Genomic DNA, 23,786 nt, shown 5'->3' with positions numbered 1-23,786 from the left:
GTGCCAATGCATTCTATTTCTTGAGTGATTTTATTATAGGTCTTTGATTCGATACGAGATTTAATTCAAGATCTAATAGTAGTTGAATTGTTGCCGTGACTGTTACAAACTGACTGATGTAATATTCAGTTGTACAGTTCTCGCTCTTTGACGAATACCATTTATTGCGACAAAGTGGAGTAATGGTAGTGGTGGATGTCTGAACATAACAAGGGGTAAGCGACGACGGTTCATGGCAGATCAAGAGATGCTACGCAAGAGTGGGGTGGAATTCCCTCGGTGGGTCATTTACGTCTGATGTAAAAAAACCTTCAAGGGGAGGAATACGTATTAATAGTTATTCCTGTGGGCTGAGTTAACAGCAAGGACTTCCCTACGTCTGTAGGCCCTTCTTCTGAAGGTACAGGAAATGTACTCGTATCTTTACACTGGGCAGAGTAGGCCTATCCTTTAACCCTTTGCAGCATAGTGGTTATTCAGAAGAACCACCGTTTTCTTTCTTTCTAAATTTTATGGCACAGATATTCCGCCAAGGAACCACCTCTTGAGTATACATAGAGGTGCCATCTGTGTTTTGAAATTGTGTGCAGAGTTAAAATGTTGAAAAAAATTGATCGAAGCTTTGTTATGACCCATGATATGAAAAACATAAAAAATTAATTTGTGCTGCAAAGGATTAAATTATAATAGCGCTTTGTGATGAAAACTAAACTTTTGCATTTCTTTACAGAAGTTAAGAAGTTCATTACATGCATACATTACATACATACATACATACATACATACATACATACATACATACATACATACATACATACATACATACATACATACATACATACATACATACATACATACAGTCGGTTAAGGCGCTTGCCTGCCGGACTGAAGTTGCGTTCGGGCGCGGGTTCGATCCCCGCTTGGGCTGATTACCTGGTTGGGTTTTTCCGAGGTTCTCCCCAACCGTAATGTGAATGCAAGGTAATCTATGGCGAATCCTCGGCCTCATCTCGCCAAATGTCATCTCGCTATCACCAATCTCATCGACGCTAAATAACCTAGTAGTTGATACAGCGTCATTAAATAACATCTCGCTATCACCAATCTCATCGACGCTAAATAACCTAGTAGTTGATACAGCGTCATTAAATAACCAACTAAAATAAAACAAATAAATACATATATACATGTATGGATACATACATAGGCATACATACATACATACATACATACATATATACATACACACATACATACAAGTGTTCTGCCCAATGGCAGGTCTTTCACTGCAAACCCAGCATTCTCCAATATTTCCTATTTTCTCCCTTCCTCTTAGTCTCCGCATATCATCCACATATCTTAATGTCGTCTATCATACAAGTGCAAGTTTATAAATTTCGTTAGATAATGCGCTTCCACCCTCTTGTATTAATTCTGCTGGAATTTGACCGATACCTGGAGACCTGCAACTTTTTCAGATTTTCTATCGCAATTTCCACTTCACAAAGTGTGGGTTCGGGTATAAATGGCTCAGCAGTTTGTATTTGAATTTCGACACGATCATTTCTATTTCGCCTATGTACATTTAGTAGTTGCCCAAAATAGTTTTTCCATCTGTTCTGCTTTGAATGAGAGTCTGCAAGCAAGTCACCATTCTCCTCCTTGACTACATCCATTCTTAAATTCCTTTAGGCCCTTATATAAATCTCTAATGTTTTTGTTCCTACTACTTGTTTCTACCCCATTGACTTTTTCCTTCAAGTAGGTTAATCTCTCTATTTATTCCTAAGTGCACGACTTGCTTCCGTCTTTCATTGAAATAATTAGTCTATCTCTATTCGCCTCAACTGGATCCCATAAGCTTTTCAATTTTGCCTGTTTCCTTCTTTCTACTACCATGGAACAATCTTCATCAAACCACGGTTTCTTTTTCTTAATTTCATAATAACCTATGCTCTGCTCAGCTGCAATTTTGATACTGCCTCTGATATTTTCGCACATGCTATTAACATCTAATTCTTCCTCAACTTCGTCGGAACTTCCTAAAGCGGGAAACCTACAGTATTTGAAATGTCGACCTGATAATTTTGCTTAGTTTCCTCATCCTTTAATTTAAGAATATTGATCCCTTTTGTGATGATTCATTTTTATTTAAAGACGTAATTAAAGAACCTTTAATAGCGTATACTTACATTTGGCTTTTAGAGAACTCGGAGGTTCATTGCCGCCTCACGTAAGTCCGCAATGGGTCTCTATTCTGAGCAATATTTTTTTTACTTGGTTATTTAACGACACTGTATGAACTACGAGGTAATTTAGCGTCGATGGAATTGGTAATAGCGAGATAATATTTGGCGAGATAAGGCCGAGGATTCACCATTGATTACCTGACATATGCCTTACGGTTGGAGAAAACCTCGGGAAAAACCCAACCAGGTAATCAGCCCAAGAGGGAATTGAACCCGCGCCCGAGCGCAACTCCTGATCGAAATGCAAGCGCCTTAGCCGACTGAGCTACACCGGTGGCTTCCTGAGTAAGATTAATCCAGTTACAATATCCCACCACTCTCAAATTCATTTTAATATTATCCTCCCATCTATATCTCGGCCTCTCCTAAGGTCTTTTCCCCTCCGCCCTCCCAACTAACACTCTACATGCATTTATAGATTCTCTCATACGTGCTAATGTCCTGCCCATCTCAGGCGTCCAGATTTAATGTTTCTAATTTTGTATGTTTGAATATAAATCAAAACTTGCTCATTATTTCGATATAAAATATTACGAGTATTGTAATTTCCTTTGGCTTTTTGCCTGTGAAGATAAGTACACAGATACTTTAAAGGTTAATTTACTCTGTTACGCCAACTTACTACTCCAACTTCTGTCCTTTGTTTCTCATTATAATATCGAAAAATCATTTACTCCTTTTCCAGTTCCACAGAAACGATTACGCCTTTCCCATTCCCAACGTTCCCACCAAAACCCATCCCTACTGATTACCTGGTTGTGTTTTTTTCTGAGATTTTCTGCATAAAAAGTCAGATACGAGGCATCATAGTAGTCTATATCGCTGATATTCCTAATAATAAAGGAAATTGTTACAGGTAAAAAATCAGTAATTGCATTGCATCGTTGCTATGCAGATTAAAAAAATCTTGAAATAATTTATAGCGGCTCTTAGTTGAGGTGATACGTAAATGATAAATAGAAAATTTTAAACAAAGCTAAAATTGGCTATCGGATTTGTATCTGAATTGCAATGCGTGGCGTTTTATTTGTACCTGAATATTTAAACTTCCCGAAGGTTTAATTTGTTAGCGCTCCAACTGGCATATCCACTTGTTTGTCGCTAAAAATGGTGGAATAAATCGGACGGATTACATAGAAATACTTTACCAAGACAATTTCATGCTCGTGGGTGACGGATTTCTCTTTGTAGGTAGGCTTTTTACTCTCGTAAAAATTTGATACGTCATCTTTTTTTTTTTTTGTCAGATATTCTCAGACCTTGATGGAAATATTACTATCCCGACTAAAATCCTGCATAGTCTATGGTTAGATGAGTTTCCAAGTATATTTATTAATTTTTAATTAGGTTATTTTACGACGATTTATCAACTGCGATTGTAATTTACAGTCTGAGTGAGATGAAGGTGATAATACCAGCGAAATGAGTGCAGGGTCCAGCGCCGAAAGTTACCCAGCATTTGCTCATATTGGGTTGAGGGAAAACTCCGGAAAAACTCCAATCAGGTACTAACTTCTTTCTTTTCTTTTTTGTTTTATTAATTTGACATCACACAGAATACAATTTATCTAAATTTTATGTTTTTCTTATGTTAATTTATCAATCAAATAAGTATGTAGAATATGTATTAAAGCTACATTATATTACTGAGAACTATTGTACGAAATGGAACTATAAGAATTGGAGATTTATTCTTTGAAGAGGTTGAAAAATTCAGATATCTTAGAGAAACAGTAACAAAAATATAAATGACACTCGGGAGGAAATTAAACACAGAATAAACATGGGAAATACCTGTTATTATTCGGTTGAGAAGCTTTTGTCATCTACTCTGCTGTCAAAAAATCTGGAAGTTATAATTTATAAAACAGTTAATATTACCAGTTGTTCTGTATGTTTGTGAAACTTGGACTCTCACTTTGAGAGAAGAACAGAGATTAAGAGTATTTGAGAATAAGGTTCTTAGGAAAATATTTGGTGCTAAGAGGGATGAAGTTACAGGAGAATGGAGAAAGTTACACAACGCAGAACTTCACGCATTGTATTCTTCACCTGACATAATCAGGAACATTAAATCCAGACGTTTGAGATGGGCAGGACATGTAGCACGTTTGGGCGAATCCATAAATGCATATAGAGTGTTAGTTGGGAGGCCGGAGGGAAAAAGACCTTTGGGGAGGCCGAGACGTAGATGGGAGAATAATATTAAAATGGATTTGAGGGAGGTGAGATATGATGTTAGAAACTGGATTAATCTTGCTCAGGATAGGGACCAATGGCGGGCTTATGTGAGGGCGGCAATGAACCTCCGGGTTCCTTAAAAGCCAGTAAGTAAGTATTATTATTATTATTATTATTATTATTATTATTATTATTATTATTATTCTTTTTTGCACTATCACCTTTACTTTTTAACTTCGCTCTAGAATATGCCATTAGGAAAGTTCAGGATAACAGACAGGGTTTTGAATTGAACGGGTTACATCAGCTTCTTGTATATGCGGATGGAGTGAATATGTTAGGAGAAAATCAACAAACAGTTAGGGAAAACATGGAAATTTTACTTGAAGCAAGTAAAGCGATAGGTTTGGAAGTAAATCCCGAAAAGACTGAGTATATGATTATGTCTCGTGACCAGAATATTGTACGAAATGAAAATATACAAATTGGAAATTTATCCTTTGAAGAGGTGGAAAAATTCAAATACCTGGGAGCAACAGCAACAAATATAAATGATACTCGAGAGGAAATTAAACTCAGAATAAATATGGGAAATGCGTGTTATTATTCGGTTGAGAAGCTTTTATCATCCAGTCTGCTGTCAAAAAATATGAAAGTTGGAATTTATAAATCAGTTATATTATCGGTTGTTCTGTATGATTGTGAAACTTGGACTCTTACTTTGAGAAAGGAACAGAGATTAAGGGTGTTTGAGAATAAGTTTCTTAGGAAAATATTTGGTGCTAAGATGGATGAAGTTACAGGAGAATGGAGAAAGTTACACAACGCAGAACTGCACGCATTGTATTCTTCACCTGACATAATTAGGAACATTATATCCAGACGGTTGAGATGGGCAGGGCTTGTAGCACGTATGGGCGAATCCAGAAATACATATAGAGTGTTAGTTGGGAGGCCGGAGGGAAAAAGACCTTTGGGGAGGCGGAGACGTAGATGGGAGGATAATATTAAAATGGATTTGAGGGAGGTGGGATATGATGATGGAGACTGGATTGGTCTTTCATAGGATAGGGACCGATGACGGGCTTATGTGAGGGCGGCAATGAACCTTCGGGTTCTTTAAAAGCCATTTGTAAGTAGGCCTAAGTAAATATTATTATTATTATTATTATTATTATTATTATTATTATTATTATTATTATAATTATTATTATTATTATTATTGCTAGGATTTTGATGAAATTGAATTTTTTTTCTAGTAAGCCAGAAACATTGCTGCTTTAGTAGCCTATTTATATGTTATGTGATAAACTGAGTGTTTAAAACATATTTGTTAGGGCATTTTGTTTGCATTTTTTGCCTGTTTCAACTCACAAGAGCATTTTTTGTTTTATTCGGTCATTTTTAGGCATTTTCATTTAATTTTGGCCATAAATCCCTATTAACCCTTAAGTACTCGCATCGGGTTTAATCACAATATATAAACAGCTGTTGGCGCTACATGATAAATGACTGCAGCCAGACCGTCTCAAAGACTTCATCAACAAAAGAAATTACACACCATCGGCATTCTTCATATTACCTTCTAGCAAAGAAAACAGAGGAAAGAAAAAACACTCGAGTCATATAGACCTGACGCAAGTACTTAAGGTTAATGTAAAATAATGTTTATTTCCTTCGATAATTTCTCTACATATTTTGTCCATTAATACCCATTATTTTGTATAATATTTTAATCGTTTTTGTACACAAATATTGCTATTTTAACGTAGTACACCCCATGTAATGGATCAGTCCAACTACACCTTCAATATAGACTCCTCTATACTTGCTAATTCCGGATAAGAGTGGCCTTGTGGTAGACTACATGGAAACTAAAAGTAAAGTAAATCCAAGCGCTACAGCCCATGAAGGGCCGAGACCGACCAGCTGACTGCTGATCTCACGTCCGCATGCCGAAGCAGAGGTGAACGATCATACATGGAAACTACATCAGGTAAAATAATTAATTAAAGTGTACTACTTAGAAAAAATTATGTAAAATTAAATAAACTTAAATGTTGGTACTAGAATTTAATTTAATTACTAGTCTAAATATTAAGTAGTACAAAACTTCTTTTCCTACTAAGCCAATTTTAAAATGTAAGATCAATTTTTAGGGAATTTTTAATGGCATTTTTTAAAGATTTTCAAGTCATAAATGCATTGTTTTAGGACATTTTTTCATGTTTTATAGGTCATCAAAATCCTAGCCCTAATTATTATTATTATTATTATTATTATTATTATTATTATTATTATTATTATTATTATTATTATTATTATTATTATTATTATTATTATTGATTCTGGTCAGATTTTCATACTTTTGATTTTACAGTTTAAAGTGTTAATCCCTTGACACGAACGTTGGAGATATAAAACATGAAGTTGATAAGTGTTTGTGATGGTTAACGTAAGTGTCCAGTGAGCAATGTAGGATCCTTACGAGATGTGGTTAAGTAATCGCGTCCTTACAAAAGGACCAGATGCACAGATGCCACCGCATGAGTAAGAGGATGGGAGGGGGGCTCAATGGGGCACGTAAACTCGTTATACTCATGCAGCTCTCTCATTACCACCCAACAATGGGATACAAAGCTGAGAATTCGATTGGGACAGATTTATTTTCTGGCGCGCCATTTATATGACGGCAGGTTCCACCCCGTCCCAAGAGGGATTGATCAGGGCCCTTTTGTTACAGCGTCCGATATCCAGAAACCAATAGCAGACGCAATTACTGACATTACGTGGGCGACTTACAAGTTGGCTACACCACGCTTCTTCGCATTAGGGTTCCAATCTTGTTTCTGACACATTATGTTTCCATGAAAAGGCTGTCCCATCAGTCATTATTAACGCGCTCAGACAATGAAAGCCATTATACATAAGCGTGTTTTATCGAGCGTGGTATGACATCAGCACGGGATGGTGGTCTGTCTTCATACTAAAGGAGGGGGGAGTTTAATGTTCATGCTTTCAAATTATGTATAAATGTTTTTAAAAGTATGTGGACACTGTTCAGTACATAGGGATTCTTATATCTAGTTTAGACTTATACAGGGACATCATTTTATTTTTACTTCAATTTTTATTGTACCTGAGTTTTTGAATGTACTTCACTCCCACCCATTCTACTAATTAAGTTCCAACTGTCCTCTACACATAGATCCAAGACCGCATATAGTAAACAGCACTGAGTTAGTGAGTATAGTACGTTCCAGAAATATGTTCGCGTTTTCCAGTGACGAAAGAGCTTTCAATATTGAATCATATTTTCGCACAGGTACTGTCCGTTTGCCTACGTCGCATCCCTATTTCCTCCACCTGCTACTATTCGCCTCTCTGTAAATGCTAGCGGCTGGGCTGTCTTAGCTCTTTTCTGAGAACATTAATTTCTGTTAGGAATTGGACGTCTACGTAATATTATACAACGTTTAAAATAGCTTAAATAAAAGGGCCTCGTTAAAGTAACTAACTGTTACGTGATTTCCCCCCATTCTACGGTCCTGCGGTATAACCACTTGGACGGACAGTAGATAGCATGTCTGAATAATTTTATCTGTGCGGGTCGGGCAGAAGTGAAGATTGAATTTACAGTACGTAAGGTACTCTTTTATAGACTAGGTACAAAATTATTTCAACGTGAGTTACTAGTACGAAGGACGAAACTGGCAATTTGAATTAGGTGCAATAGTCTATAGTGCGATAATATGCACAAAATAACTGAAGCCTGTATCGAAATGAACGGCCACCATTTTCAAAAATGTGTTTAAATATCCATATTATGATTATTTTTCAATTTAACTTCATTCTATATATTGTACGCTAATGTGCTGTAACAGTATAATATACACTGCATAATGAATACGTTCGCATGGCTAACTCAGTTCGTGAGTGAAAACACTTATTCTTAATACAATACTGTATTAAGATTAAACAAAAACCTAATGAAAATTATCGAATTCAAAATCGCGATATTTCCTAGTTTACGTAAATGGATGAACTACGTTTCTTCCCTCCTATATCTAGTAGAGTGATTTGTTTGTGTTTTACGCCATTATCATCGAACTCCAGTCGTGGAAGGGGGTAGCAAATTGCGTTGATCCGGAGGTATAGCCAAGTTAATATTAAAAATGTTAGTAAAAATAAAATGATGTCCCTGTACAAACAAATGACTTTACTAGGTATAGGAGGGAAGAAACGTAGTTCATCCATTTACGTTAACTAGGAAATATCGCAGTTATGAGTTTGATAATTTTCATTAGGCTTTTGTTTAATCAAAATACAGTACAGTATTAACAATGAGTGTTTTTGCTCACGAACTGAGTTGTCCATGCGGACGTATTCATTATGCAGTGTATATTATATTGTCTACAGCACATTAGCGTACACTATAGACAATGAAGTTAAATTGAAAAATAATCAAAATATGGATATTTAAACACATTTTTGAAAATGGTGGCCGTTCATTTCGATACAGGCTTCAGTTCTAATGTGCATATTATCGCACTATAGACTATTGTACGTAATTCCAATTACCAGGTTCGTATTTCGTATCAGTAACTCATGTTGAAATAATTCTGTACCTACTCTATAAAAGAGACCTTACGTACTGTAAAATCAATCTTCACTTCTGCCCGATCCGAAAAGATAAAATTACTCAGACATGTTATCTACTGTCCGTCCAAGTAATTACGTCGCAGAGTCGTAGAAAGGGAGGAAATCACGTGACAGTTAATTACTTAACGAGGCCCTTTTATTTAAGCTATTTTAAACAGTTGTATAATATTACGTAGACTTCCAATTCCTAACAGAAATTAATGTTCCCAGAAAAGAGCTAAGACAATCCAGCCACTAGCATTGACAGAGAGGCGAATAGAAGCGGGTGGGGGAAACTGGGATGCGACGTAGGCAAATGCAAAATGATGCAATATTGAAAGCTCTTTCGTCATATTTTTGGAACGTAAGTTACTGTTTACTATGACCGAAAGACTACTATGACTGTATATGCGGTCTTGGATCTGTGTGGAGGACGGTTGAACTTCATTATTAGAAGGGGTGGGAGTGAAGTACATTCAAAAACTCAGGTACAATAAAAATTGAAGTAAAAATAAAATGATGTCTCTGTATAATACTAACTTATATTCATTGATAGAATCCAGAAATCTTTGTTCGAACCTACTCTACTTTTGTTTCGTTCGTTCCTTCTTTTCACTTTCTTTTTTATTTATTTATTTATTTATTTATTTATTTATTCATTCGTTCCTTCGTTCTTTCTTTGTTTACTTCTTTCTTCCTTTCTTTCCTTCCTTTTATTTTTCTTTCTTTGTGTATTTATTTATTTACTTGTTTATTTATTTATTTATTTATTCATTCATTCATTTGTTCATTCTTTCTTCCTTTCTCCTTTCCCTTCTTCCTTCCCTTCTTCGCTCCTTCCTTTCTTCCTTCCGTTCCTTTTATTCTTTTCCCTTTATGTATTTATTATATTTTATAGTCAGATATATTCTTCCAGACGTTTTTAAATGGGCAGGGCATGTAGCACGTATGGGCGAATCCAGAAATGCATATAGAGTGTTAGTTGGGAGGTCGCTTGGAAAAAGACCTTTAGGCAGGCCGAGACGTAGATGGGAAGGTAATATTAAAATGGATTTGAGGGAGGTGGGATATGATGATAGAGAATGGATTAATCTTGCTCAGGATAGGGACCAATGGCGGGCTTATGTGAGGGCGGCAATGAACCTCCGGCTTCCTTAAAAGCTAGCAAGTAAGTAAGTAAGACAGACATATTCTAGGAATTAAAATTAATTTATATTAACGTTGTATCAGATTCACTTTTTACAATGAATTAACAACTCTTAAATAGCCATTCCCGTATGATCGATGTTTTCCTGTCGATATAATTCCTCGACTTTCATGCTCTACCTAAACATGATGCTTGCCATTGTGCAAATCTGGCTTTCAGGCAGTAGCTCCCTGTAAAGCAGGTTTTAATAAAGAAGAGTTGGGACATCACGAATTTTGTAATTCCCGTGTGAGACAACATAGAACGTCACATTGACAACATACGAGTATTAATCTTCCAGACTGTGTTAAAACTGTCCCCTGGTCATTGCACACATCACGGCTGGTATAAATGAAGTGATCAAATATACATAACTACCCTTTTAAACCGTGGTGTCTCTTGTTTGAGATCTTTCTAAGCGATTATTCTGTAAATTATCTTGCCCGTCTGACTTGCTGTGTTCATTTATGATTGCTGTCGACAGTTTTTGCTGGACAGTACGGTGATGAAACATTAACCGGACTCAGTCCTATGCTCTTTGTTAATTTTATTTCCTCTGAAATTGTAATTAAATAGAGCAAACATTACACATGACATCTGCGAATTGCTGCCCGTTTAACCAAAAAATTAGACTAGCAGGCATTCTATTTTTCAAGCCGCAGTAATAGACATCTGAAATATTAAATTTTGTTAAAAATGTAAACCTACAAAATAGTGTTTGCACAAACGTATGATTACTCTCTATTTTATTGTGCCCAGATAGGTAAGTTATTAATTGCACTAGACAGCGATGGTTTTATTGCATCGAAAATTTTAATTATTTAATCCTAAATCCAAAATCAAAGCTTCAAAATTTCTACCATGTACTATTCATTAAAATTTTTATGTTATGTACCTAATTATTTTTTGGGATTAATTACCATAAAAGCGTTGAATTAATAAAAATTCCGCTTGTTTTTATACATACCAATAGCGTAAGCCTTCTATGCTCTAAAGACAATTTCACCATGTCACGTCAAGTTTAACCTGTTTACCTATACAGCGTGGCAGGGTACCTATCAACTTACCAGCGGCGGATTTTCAGGGGAGGCAAGGGAGGCCGAGCCTCCCCTAATATTTTACCAGAACACAATATGGCAGTAATAATTCCAGCTGAATTAAGATAACAGACAAATTACAGCAAATGACAAACATTTTTCCTTTTATATTAATTTTACTATTCACTACGACTAAGATGTAAGTTATGTAAAGTTGACCATATTCAGGTCCACACCTGTGGAGTAATGGCCAGCGCGTCTGGCCGCGAAACCAGGTGGCCCGGGTTTCGAATCCCGGTTGGAGCAAGTTACCTTGTTGAGGTTTTTTCCGGGGTTTTCCCTCAACCCAATATGAGCAAATGCTGGGTAACTTTCGGTGCTGGACCCCGGACACCGGCATTATCACCTTCATCTCCTCATTCAGACGCTTAATAACCTAAGCTGTTGATAAAGCGTCGTAATAGAACCTACTAAAAAAAAACACATTCAGTTGGTGATGCCCGCTCGCTTTACTGTAGATAGTGCAAATAATTCGTACTGAAAAATAACAGATAGCGCTGTAACCTGTATAGTCGACATCTAGCAGCCTGCTGTGTCAATGTGAGAGGGAGAGAGGAGTCGGCTACATGACGCTACTCCCCGGTAACCATGACAACAGCAGTTCAACCAGTAAGATAACTGGTTAGAGGAGTGTTTAAACTTGACTATAACGCGCGAGGGGAGCCCAATTTGGAGACGTCCTACCCACCGCTGACAACTGTACTGCTTATAGTCACAGCTGGTTTCGGCTGTATTGGGAAGCTCTCTCTCTCTCTCTCTCTCTCTCTCTCTCTCTCTCTCTCTCTTTGGTTTTAGAAAATTGAGTCACGTGTTGTTAGTTTTCTCTCCCTACGTAAAAGTTTTCATTTATGTTGTTAGATTTTCTCTTGTTTGCAGGTGTTCTTGTTATTTTGTTCTTTTGTGTTTATTTACTCTATTTATTTTATTGGGTTATTTTACGACGCTGTATCAACATCTAGGTTATTCTTTTGTGTTACGAGATGTATTTACTTATACAGTATTTTAAATATATCGAGAGTTTAGAAACAAATGCTTCGTCTAGTAGCAGTTGTTCAGTATGTTGTGACCTATTTGATCGCTTTGCGAAGAAAGAGGAACATCGAGTTATTTTGCTGTAAAATTAGACTATGTAATAGTAATGAGCAAGCCCCGGATCCTTAGTTTCGAAACAATTTTGTTGCTATCTACTTATTCTCGAAATATTGCTTTTCTTATTCGTTTTATGTAGCAAAGAGTAACATTCTTAAATTCAATATGACCTAAATAGACCTAATTCTTAGGTTAGGACTTGGAATGTCCTAAAGAGAGGCAATCTTTACCAAGCCGTTGTAATATATTAATAGCATATTGTTTATTTTTAATTTTTTCCCGTAAAATCATATAAATTACTAAATATAAGATTATTATTTATTTATTATTTATTATTTATTTATTATTATTATTTATTCGCTCGATTTCATACTCTCTCTCGCTATCATAATATTAATACTCGATCACAAGGCGATAACACGCTAGAAATTCCACTTCACGCATCGTCTCTGTATTCCTCATCCTTCACTGTTGCTACCTCTCGTCACTGGAACTCTCTGCCGCCTGAAGTCAAGGGCTGCCGAACATTGAATTCTTTCAAATCCAAGTTAGAAAATTATCTTATGACGAGTTGCCAAACTAACTTACTATTATGACAAGTGTTGTATTGCATGTTTCCACGTATTCACATTTTTTTATGTTCTAATGATATTCAACTTATTTTATATTTTTGTTTTCATATTTTCCGATAATGTTATATCTCTAATGTGATAAGTTGAGCTATATATAATCTTAATTTTCCTTATTGTGTGTACTTAGAAATATTGTATTCACTGTATACTTTGTACTGCACTATTTTATTACTATTATTATTATTATTATTATTATTATTATTATTATTATTATTATTATCATCATCATTATTACTATTCTTATTTATTATTATTATTATTATTATTATTATTATTATTAATAATTGTCTTTTTTTTGTATGCCTCATTTATTTTGACCTGCTGTTCACATATTATTATGCTTTTTTCTTTCTTTCAGTATGTTATATATTATGTCTGATTTCTTCTTATTTGTTGTTTATTTTTTATTATTATTATTATCTTATTCAGTTTTGTGTGTAAAATTGTAGTGTAATTTGTAAATTTGTAGTGTTTTTGTAACGCAGTCTTTACTCCTGGTTGAGTGTTAGAGAAGGCCGTATGGCCTTAACTCTGCCAGGTTAAATAAATTATTATTATTATTATTATTATTATTATTATTATTATTATTATTATTATTATTATTATTATTATTATTATTATTATTATTAAAATCCTAAAACACAAATTGGAAAACCTAATTTTAATTTCTTGAAACCTATAACTTCTGTGCTTGGTAATGAGGTACGTCACAGGCCTTATATTTTTATATTCTCATCATTCACGTCTTGGCCTCACCAACTTTCAAACCCACCGTCCGCTACTGTAACTTACATTAATTCACAGAGGTAATAGATCAAGTCATTGCGAACAAGCTTTGTCAAATAATTTTTTAATACGTCCAGAAGTTGTGAGAATACGAAATCAATTCAGTCATACATACATAATTGTTTAAGTGCTCCCTACTCAAGTTACCAGTAGGTAGGCCTAAAGTATGCAGTGCAATTTTTAATGCTCTGTTTAGGTTAATGGATTAATGAATCTTGTGCTGTAAGTTACCTTCAAATGGAAATAGGAATTATTTCTGAGTTGGTAATTGCATTTCACACAGTTCTTCTTCAACCTAATCATGTCGCATTAACAGTGAGCTGGCTCTATATTGAGGCAGTATGTAAGATGTAAATTGTACTTTCGTTTTATACTTACAATATGTTTCTAACGACGTTTTTCTACAATTTCATTTTGCCTTCATAGTTCGTAGTAAAAGAATAGAAGACATTATTACAAAAACAGCCCTAGTCATCTTTAATGAAATTGAGTTAAGGACACATTTGCTACTATTTGAAATGTTTGTAGACTCCAAAAACGACCCATGTCAGGTGCAGTAACCAAAGGATAAACTCCAATTGTACAAGAACAGCTGATATGTGTTGTTCTTTTTATATTTTCCTCCTGAAAAATAGCTACTATTTTGATAAGGACTATTTTTGTAATAATGTCTTCAATCAGTGGTAGGCTGTACCATATCCTTGCAGGGAAATAAATCAGTTATAACAACTTCAAAATATCGTAAGATCAGAGCAGATCATGTAAGAGAAAGCTATAATGTAATAAATGTTAAAAAGCGAAACGAGAATAGTGATAAATAGGTGAATGTATACTCGTCCATGAAGAATAATAAACTTGGAAGAAAAAAGAAAGAAAGAAGGGAAGAAGGAAAGCGGAAATGAAAAAATAAGTAGGAAATGAAAAAGAAGAAATTAATTTGAAGACTAAGAGGAATGAATTGATAGATGAAAAGGAATGAAATGGAAGAGAGCAAGAGAAATGAAATTTGAGGTAGAGAAATTAAATAGAAGAGAGAAAGAGGGATGAAATGGGAGAATGAGGAATGAAATGGAAGATAGAAAGAGAAATTAAATGGAAGGGAGGAAGAGAAATGAAATACAAGAGATAGAGAAATGAAATTTGAGGTAGAGAAAGTAAATGGAAGAGAGGAAGAAAGATGAAATGGGAGAAAGAGGAATGAAATGGAAGATAGAAAGAGAAATGAAATGGAAGGAAGAGAAGTGAAATGAAAGAGAAATGAAATGGAAGAGTAGAAGAGAAATAAAATGGAAGAGAGGAAAAGAGATGAAATGAAAGAGAGGAAAAGGGATGAAATGAAGGAGAGGAAAAGGGATGAAATGAAAGAGAGGAAAAGGGATGAAATGAAAGAGAGGAAAAGGGATGAAATGAAAGAGAGGAAGAGGGATGAAATGAAAGAGAGGAAAAGAGATGAAATGAAAGAGAGGAAGAGGGATGAAATGAAAGAGAGGAAAAGAGATGAAATGAAAGAGAGGAAGAGGGATGAAATGAAAGAGAGGAAAAGGGATGAAATGAAAGAGAGGAAAAGGGATGAAATGAAAGAGAGGAAGAGGGATGAAATGAAAGAGAGGAAGAGGGATGAAATGAAAGAGAGGAAAAGAGATGAAATGAAAGAGAGGAAAAGGGATGAAATGAAAGAGAGGAAAAGGGATGAAATGAAAGAGAGGAAGAGGGATGAAATGAAAGAGAGGAAGAGGGATGAAATGAAAGAGAGGAAAAGAGATGAAATGAAAGAGAGGAAAAGAGATGAAATGAAAGAGAGGAAGAGGGATGAAATGAAAGAGAGGAAAAGGGATGAAATGAAAGAGAGGAAAAGGGATGAAATGAAAGAGAGGAAGAGGGATGAAATGAAAGAGGGATGAAATGAAAGAGAGGAAAAGGGATGAAATGAAAGAGAGGAAAAGGGATGAAATGAAAGAGAGGAAGAGGGATGAAATGAAAGAGAGGAAAAGGGATGAAATGAAAGAGAGGAAGAGGGATGAAATGAAAGAGAGGAAAAGGGATGAAATGAAAGAGAGGAAGAGGGATGAAATGAAAGAGAAGAAGAGAAACAAAATGGAAGAGAGGAAGAGAAATGAAATGAGAGAGGAAGAGGGATGAAATGGAAGAGGGGAAGAGGGATGAAATGGAAGGAAGAGAATTGAAATGAAAGAGGATGAAATGGAAGAGAAGAAGAGAAATAAAATGGAAGATAGGAAAAGAGATGAAATGAAAGAGAGGAAGAGGGATGAAATGGAAGAGGGATGAAATGAAAGAGAGGAAGAGATGAAATGAAGGAGAGGAAGAGGGATGAAATGGAAGAGGGATGAAGTGAAAGAGAGGAAGAGATGGAATGAAAGAGAGGAAGAGGGATGAAGTGGAAGAGGGATGAAATGAAAGAGAGGAAGAGATAAATGAAAGAGAGGAAGAGGGATGAAATGGAAGAAGGATGAAATGAAAGAGAGGAAGAGATGAAATGAAAGAGAGGAAGAGGGATGAAATGGAAGAGGGATGAAATGAAAGAGAGGAAGAGGGATGAAATGGAAGAGTAATGAAATGAAAGAGAGGAAGAGGGATGAAATGAAAGAGGGATGAAATGGAAGAGAAGAAGAGAAACAAAATGGAAGAGAGGAAGAGAAATGAAATGAGAGGAGAAGAGGGATGAAATGGAAGAGGGATGAAATGAAAGAGGGGAAGAGGGATGAAATGGAAGGAAGAAAATTGAAATGAAAGAGGGATGAAATGGAAGAGAAGAAGAGAAATAAAATGGAAGAGAGGAAAAGAGATGAAATGAGAGAGGAAGAGGGATGAAATGAAAGAGAGGGAGAGGGATGAAATGGAAGAGGGATGAAATGGAAGAGGGATGAAATGAAAGAGGGATGAAATGAAAGAGGGATGAAATGAAAGAGAGGAAGAGGGATGAAATGGAAGAGAGCAAGAGAAATGAAATGGAAGGAAAAGTGAAATGAAAGAGGGATGAAATGGAAGAGAAGAAGAGGGATGAAATGGAAGAGGGATGACATGAAAGAGGGGAAGAGGGATGAAATGGAAGGAAGAAAATTGAAATGAAAGAGGGATGAAATGGAAGAGAAGAAGAGAAATAAAATGGAAGAGAGGAAAAGAGATGAAATGAGAGAGGAAGAGGGATGAAATGGAAGAGGGATGAAATGAAAGAGAGGAAGAGGGATGAAATGAATGAGAGGAAGAGGGATGAAATGAAAAAGAGGAAGAGGGATGAAATGAAAAAGAGGAAGAGGGATGAAATAAAAAAGGGATGAAATGAAAGAGAGGAAGAGGGATGAAATGGAAGAGAGCAAGAGAAATGAAATGGAAGGAAAAGTGAAATGAAAGAGGGATGAAATGGAAGAGAAGAAGAGGGATGAAATGGAATAGAGCAAGAGAAATGAAATGGAAGGAAAAGTGAAATGAAAGGGGGATGATATGGAAGAGAAGAAGAGAAATTAAGTGGAAGTGAGGAAGAGGGATGAAATGGAAGAGAGAAGGAGAAATTAAATGAAATTAAGGAAGAGGGAAAGAAAAATTAAATGAAATGAAAAAAATACGGAAAGGAATTAGAGAATGATGAACGCAAGATGTGAAAAATAAATGAAAGAAAATAAATGACATGTTAAGAGGAGTGGACTCAGACAACCAAAAATAACGGAGAAAATTTGAAGAGGGGACAGAAGCGGTGACAAACGCGTACACACACTTTGAAAGCGTTGTGTTTGCAAAGAAGAATATCTTCTCTTAAAATTGTCCTAAACCGAAGCCTACAAGGAGTCGTGTGAGCGGGGGATAGACCACTGCTGCACGGAGCTGGAAGCAGGAATCGAGTCGAGTGGTAGTGCGGCAAACAACATGAAGCAGCTCCTTCAGTTTCCCATGGTGATGATGGAGCCTTCCTCCCTCCCCGTGTAGAATTAAGTGTGTCTCCTGTAGCAGCCCCGAGCAAGCAACAGTGACTAGTATACTTGCTAATCCAACAACCGATACCGGGACCCTGCATTAGAGACCTCTGTCGGGTTCGTGACTCTTGCCGTGTCTTCCTTCCCCCGACGCGATGCCTCATTTCATACTTTTCGCTTCATGTCCAGTGGAGTCACAACAAGCCTGTGTCGCTGCTTACGACATACATACGAGTATCAGGTTCCCCATATCGAATATGTGCTTTAGTCTGGAGTCAGTCCGGGCAGTGCATGGAATTGGATTCTTGCAGATCCTATGGCATTTATGGCCAACAAAGAGGCTGTAGAGGCAGGTTTCAGCGAGAACTACGATAGTCCATGACAAGTGTACGCCTTAATTAGTTCTGTATATAAAATGGAATTATTATGAAAATATAAGTATTCATTGGCGTCCAAAGAAGAGATGGGAGAACACATAATGGACGTAAGTGTAAATTATTGCTTGAAGAGAATTATGATGAAGTGGATAATGAAAGAGAAAGTTGTGGATAAGGAAGATGAAAGATTTGGATGATGATGAAAAATGTGGATGATTAAGATGAATGAAGCGAATGTTTAAGATGATGAACCAAGTGAAGGGTTGAGATGACGAATGGAGTGGATGATTGAGATGACGAATGGAGTGGATGATTGAGATGACGAATGGAGTGGATAATTGAGAAGAATGAAGTGTAGAATTGATATGACGAATGGAGTGGATGATTGAGATGACGAATGGAGTGGATGATTGAGATCACGAATGGAGTGGATAATTGAGAAGAATGAAGCGTAGAATTGAGATGACGAATGGAGTGGATGATTGAGAAGAATGAAGCGTAGAATTGAGATGACGAATGGAGTGGGTAATTGAGAAGAATGAAGCGTAGAATTGAGATGACGAATGGAGTGGATAATTGAGAAGAATGAAGCGTAGAATTGAGATGACGAATGGAGTGGATGATTGAGAAGAATGAAGCGTAGAATTGAGATGACGAATGGAGTGGGTAATTGAGAAGAATGAAGCGTAGAATTGAGATCACGAATGGAGTGGATTGAGAAGAATGAGGTTTAGAATTGAGGTGACGAATGGAGTGGATAATTGAGAAAATGAAATGGAGGATTGAGATGACGAATGGAGTGGAGGATTGAGATGACGAATGGAGTGGATGATTGAGATGACGAATGGAGTGGATAATTGAGAAAAATGAAGTGGAGGATTGAGATGACGAATGGAGTGCATGATTGAGATGAATGGAGTGGATGATTGAGATGACGAATGGAGTGGATAATTGAGAAGAATGAAATGTAGAATTGAGATCACGAATGGAGTGGATAATTAAGAAAAATGAAGTGGAGATTGAGATGACGAATGCAGTGGATGATTGAGATGATGAATGGCGTGGAGGATCGATATCTCGAATGGAGTGAATGATTGAGAAAAATGAGGTGGAGGATTGAAATGTCGAATGGAGTGGATGATTGAGATGACGAATGGAGTGAATGATTGACATGACGAATGGATAAAATCTAATTTTTACTCTCTTGCACATTAAATATGAAATTCTGGAACTTCAATAACATAAGAATTTGACACGTATTATATAATTCTGCATTTCTTTGTTTATTTAGGCAAAACATGTTAGTGAAAATATACAGTAAGTATAAAGTGTTTTTAAAATAAGTTTGTCCATTTTTATACCAATTTTGTTTTAGTAATTATAAATTAAGGTATATTTACAAAGATAATAAATAGTATCGCTTAAAATAGCGGTTTCACGGAACACAGTTCGAAAAACGTTCACATATCACAATGACTACTAGAATTGGCAACTCAACTAAGGGTTTATCCCTTGCGCGTGCCTGCAATTAACTGGTGAAGGGGATGAGGGAAGGTCGTCATGTTTTGGTGCGAAATATATGAGTATAAGCAGTAACATGACCTGCTGCCAGAATGTCAAAAGAAGGATAACAATGGCTAAGGAAGCTTTTAATGGAAAAAAGGAGTATCTTCTGCGAAACTATCGACAAAGAACTGAGAAAGGGACTAGTGAAGTGCTTTGTGTGGAGTGTGGCCTTGTATAGGGCAGAAACATGGGCATTACGACGAAGAGAAGAAAAGCGTCTAGAAGCATTTGAAATGTGGATGTAGAGAAGGATGGAGCGTGTGAAATGGACAGACAGAATAAGAAATGCACCTGTGTTGGAAATAGTGGACGAAGAAAGAATGATGTTGAGACTGATCAGAAAGAGGAAAAGGAATTGGCTGGGTCACTGGTTGAGAAGAAACTGTCTTCTGAAGGATGCACTGGAAGGAATGGTGAACGGGAAAAGATTTCGAGGCAGAAGGAGATATCAGATGATAGACGACATTAAAATATATGAAGAGTCCACTGCAAGAATGATGGATGTCATTTGGAATACATTTTGCAGGAGAAGCAATTGAAAGTTTGAAATGCTTAGCGCTCAAAGCTTAACTGAGATTTTCCGATCATTACTGGACAATGACTATCAGTTTTAATGCCATATAACTCTTTATGTACATTCTATATGTCTTAAGCTATGCATTGACAGTCTGGTTCATTTTCGTCAAGAAAGTGACATCCATCATTCTTGCAGTGGACTCTTCATATGGATCATATTCGGAGGCTAAGAGAGAGGCATGAAATAGGAAAGATCGGAGAAAGCTGGGTTTGCAGTGAAATACCTGCCCTTGGACAGGAAACTATGGATGGATGGGTGGATTGATGAATGGATGGTATTAGAAATTTTTGTTGTATTCTATCCAAGGAATAATCTGTTAAAATCTGCACAGTTATATTTATTACGCCCTGTATACTATAGGGTGATTCATAGAGAACTATTTTACGGAAATTTGTATTTATTTCATTTCACACAACTGTAGCACCGGAAACGCAGTTGATGTTACGAAGATCTCTGGTTCACGATGCAGCATAAGATTGAGAGGAAGGGCTTCGTTCCAGGTCCCGGAGAGCCTGTTGGTGGTCTATCGGAACAGACGCGGGAAGGGTGGGAGGATTTAAAGCAATGTGGGAGTCATGACAGGACGTGTCTGCGGCTCCAGCATCGATAGAGTTACAGGGCTACCAACCTTCACCACTCAGGTTTCTCTCCTTTTTTCCTTCATTAATTACAGCTTCACAAATTATTGATTTGTTTTTCATAGAGTACTTTTCAGCAAGATCTCTTGTTTGCAGCTATTTGAAGTAACTTTTTTTTACTGATTTAAACTACGGACCATTATTAAATTTTCCACAGAGTACATATTCATATACAGGGTGTAAACATATGAAGTGTTAAAAATACTGATAGTAGAGCATAAAATTTAACTGAAGAAAAAAGTCAGATAACGTCTTTCTGTAACTGTAAGGATTTTTCTAGAAAAAATAATGTTTTGTGAGTCTAACTTTTCTGAAAATGAGAGCAGTCATTATTATTTTGCCCGATACGTACGCTGAAGCAGTCGTTTGTTACATTGTTGTATATGTTTATTGTTATATGTTGAGCAAAGTCATTCAGGTTCAGTCTAAACGTAAACATATATTAGACTATACAAATCTGACTTTCAGATATCTCCCTTAAAGCTGACGTGAGTAATTTAAAGAGAAAAATTGTTCCGAATATTAGATTTTCAACCAGTGACTTCATATGTTTTACAAGTAGACAGAACACCAGGCGCATTTCATCATACATTTAATTGACTTTTTCTGAGCACACAAACGGAGTAACAATTGAAGAAAATTTACATGTCTTGTTAAATAATGTGATTGCTTGAAGCAGTTCTACAATTATTGATTGGACACTTTAATACACTTATCTTCATAATTAATACATAAATGAACAAATGGACACTGGTAACAACAAAGGAAATAAGTTGAATGTAGAATATGAAATCTGGTGTGTAAATAAATGCAAGAATAAAATATACTTACTAAAGAGAAGAGCAAACAAGTACATAGGCCTACATTCTAGTGTAATATTTACATTTTAAACTCAAAATACATATTTCTAAAACAGTAGTTATTATTTTAATTACTCTAAAGAACTGCATTATTATTTCATTAATAAATACATTTTTAAGAACATAGTGTTATTAACAAAAAGAAAAGTACTCTGAAGCTCAAATGCTTTTACTTTCACGAAGCATGTTGTTGCCCTTGAAGGTGCACAACTGTAATACCTGGACTGGATGAATGAATCATCCAGTGAATCTATGAATGAATCAACTAATGAGTCTATGAATTAATCAATCACTGAATCAATGATTTAATCTATACATGAATGAAACAATGCGTCTATGGATGGATGAAAGGATGATGGATGAATTGATGGATGATTGATTGAGTCGGCCTGGTTGACTCAGTGGGTATAGCGCTGGCCTTCTATGCCCGAGGTTGCGGGTTCAATCCCGGGCCAGGTCGATGGCATTTAAAGTGTACTTAAATGCGACAGGCTGATGTCAGTAGATTTACTAGCACGTAAAAAGAACTCCTGCGGGACAAACGGCGACGCTGATATAACCTCGGCAGTTATGAGCGTCGTTAAACAAAACAACATTTTTTACATTTTTATTGATTGATTGATTTGATTGATTGATTAAACTGAGAAAGGAAGAATTGGACAGAGTTACGCAATAATAGACCAAGCGCCAAAAACCTGTTCCGAGATATTGGCCATTGAAATAAACCTGTTTCTTTTATAAAACATTTTATGCAAGAAGTATTAAGTTATAACAATCATATTATTAGAAAAAATAGCACAAATAATACCAAAAAAGGCTAGCAGATTTTTAATAAGAGACCCGCAGTTGGATTAATATTTCAAAGCAAAATAAATAAAAGAATTTTATACAATAAACGAATTTTTTATTTTTTTTAAGTAGGTTATTTTACGACGCTTTATAAAAATAACTTAGGTTATTTAGCGTCTGAATGAGGTGAAGGTGATAATTCCGGTGAAATGAGTCCGGGATCCAGCACCGAAAGTTACCCAGCATTTGCTCATATTGGGTTGAGGGAAAACCCCAGAAAAATCCTCAACCAGGTAACTTGCCCCGACCGGGAATCGAACCCGGGCCACTTAGTTTCGCGGCCAGACGCGCTAACCGTTAATCCACAGGTTTGGACAATATTTTGCTTATACGAATAAATAGCAGAAAAATTCAGATATCGCATTCTTGATTTTTTTTTTCCGAGTTAAATTAGCTGCCATCAACAGATTTGTGCAAATATCTCATTTTTTTTTAAATTGTCGGTTGGTCTTTTATTGTGTAACTCCGTGCAATTATCAATTAAGTGGTAGGCCTACACGATGATAAGCACGTCCTTGCATGGGCTCTTGTAACCCCTGCACGGCTCAATGTGGTCTGTCTTTGCCGTCCACCCACAAAGAATGAGAAACAACTCGAATATTCGTTAAACAGAACCTGAGACACTCCGCGAGATGGGAGAGCTTTGCATACTGACTATAGCGCCAGGCGTTCAATAGCAATAGCCTATATAATTTCTGTTTTTCGTAACCGGTTTTGCAGGACTCTGATCTGAATAACATACATCTAGGACAGCGTTTCTCAAACTTTTTTGAAGTGGGGACCATTTTTTTAAGTCAGAACAGTTCCGCGGACCACCTTACTCTTGTTCCCTTCGAAAGCAAATTTATCATTTGTGTATCATATTTTAATACCATTATACTTATATTTTAAACTAGCCGTACCCGTGCGTTACGCTGCACCAGTTAGAAATAAATATAAAGTAATTACATAATTAAAATAGGACGTTTGATCCAGGGAACATTCGTGTTTGATAGAAGGATAAATCGTTTAATATGTTACTTAATTTAAATTCCATCCAAATAATTAAAATGCGATCATTTTGGTCCAGAGACACTCATTTGGTGCAATGACAATTCCTTTAACCTGTTTCCTAATTTTTATTACATGCAAC

This window comes from Periplaneta americana, chromosome 4 (genome assembly GCF_040183065.1).
Source record: "Periplaneta americana isolate PAMFEO1 chromosome 4, P.americana_PAMFEO1_priV1, whole genome shotgun sequence".
In the NCBI taxonomy this organism is placed as follows: Eukaryota; Metazoa; Arthropoda; class Insecta; order Blattodea; family Blattidae; genus Periplaneta; species Periplaneta americana.
Note: the sequence above shows the minus strand (reverse complement) of the source record.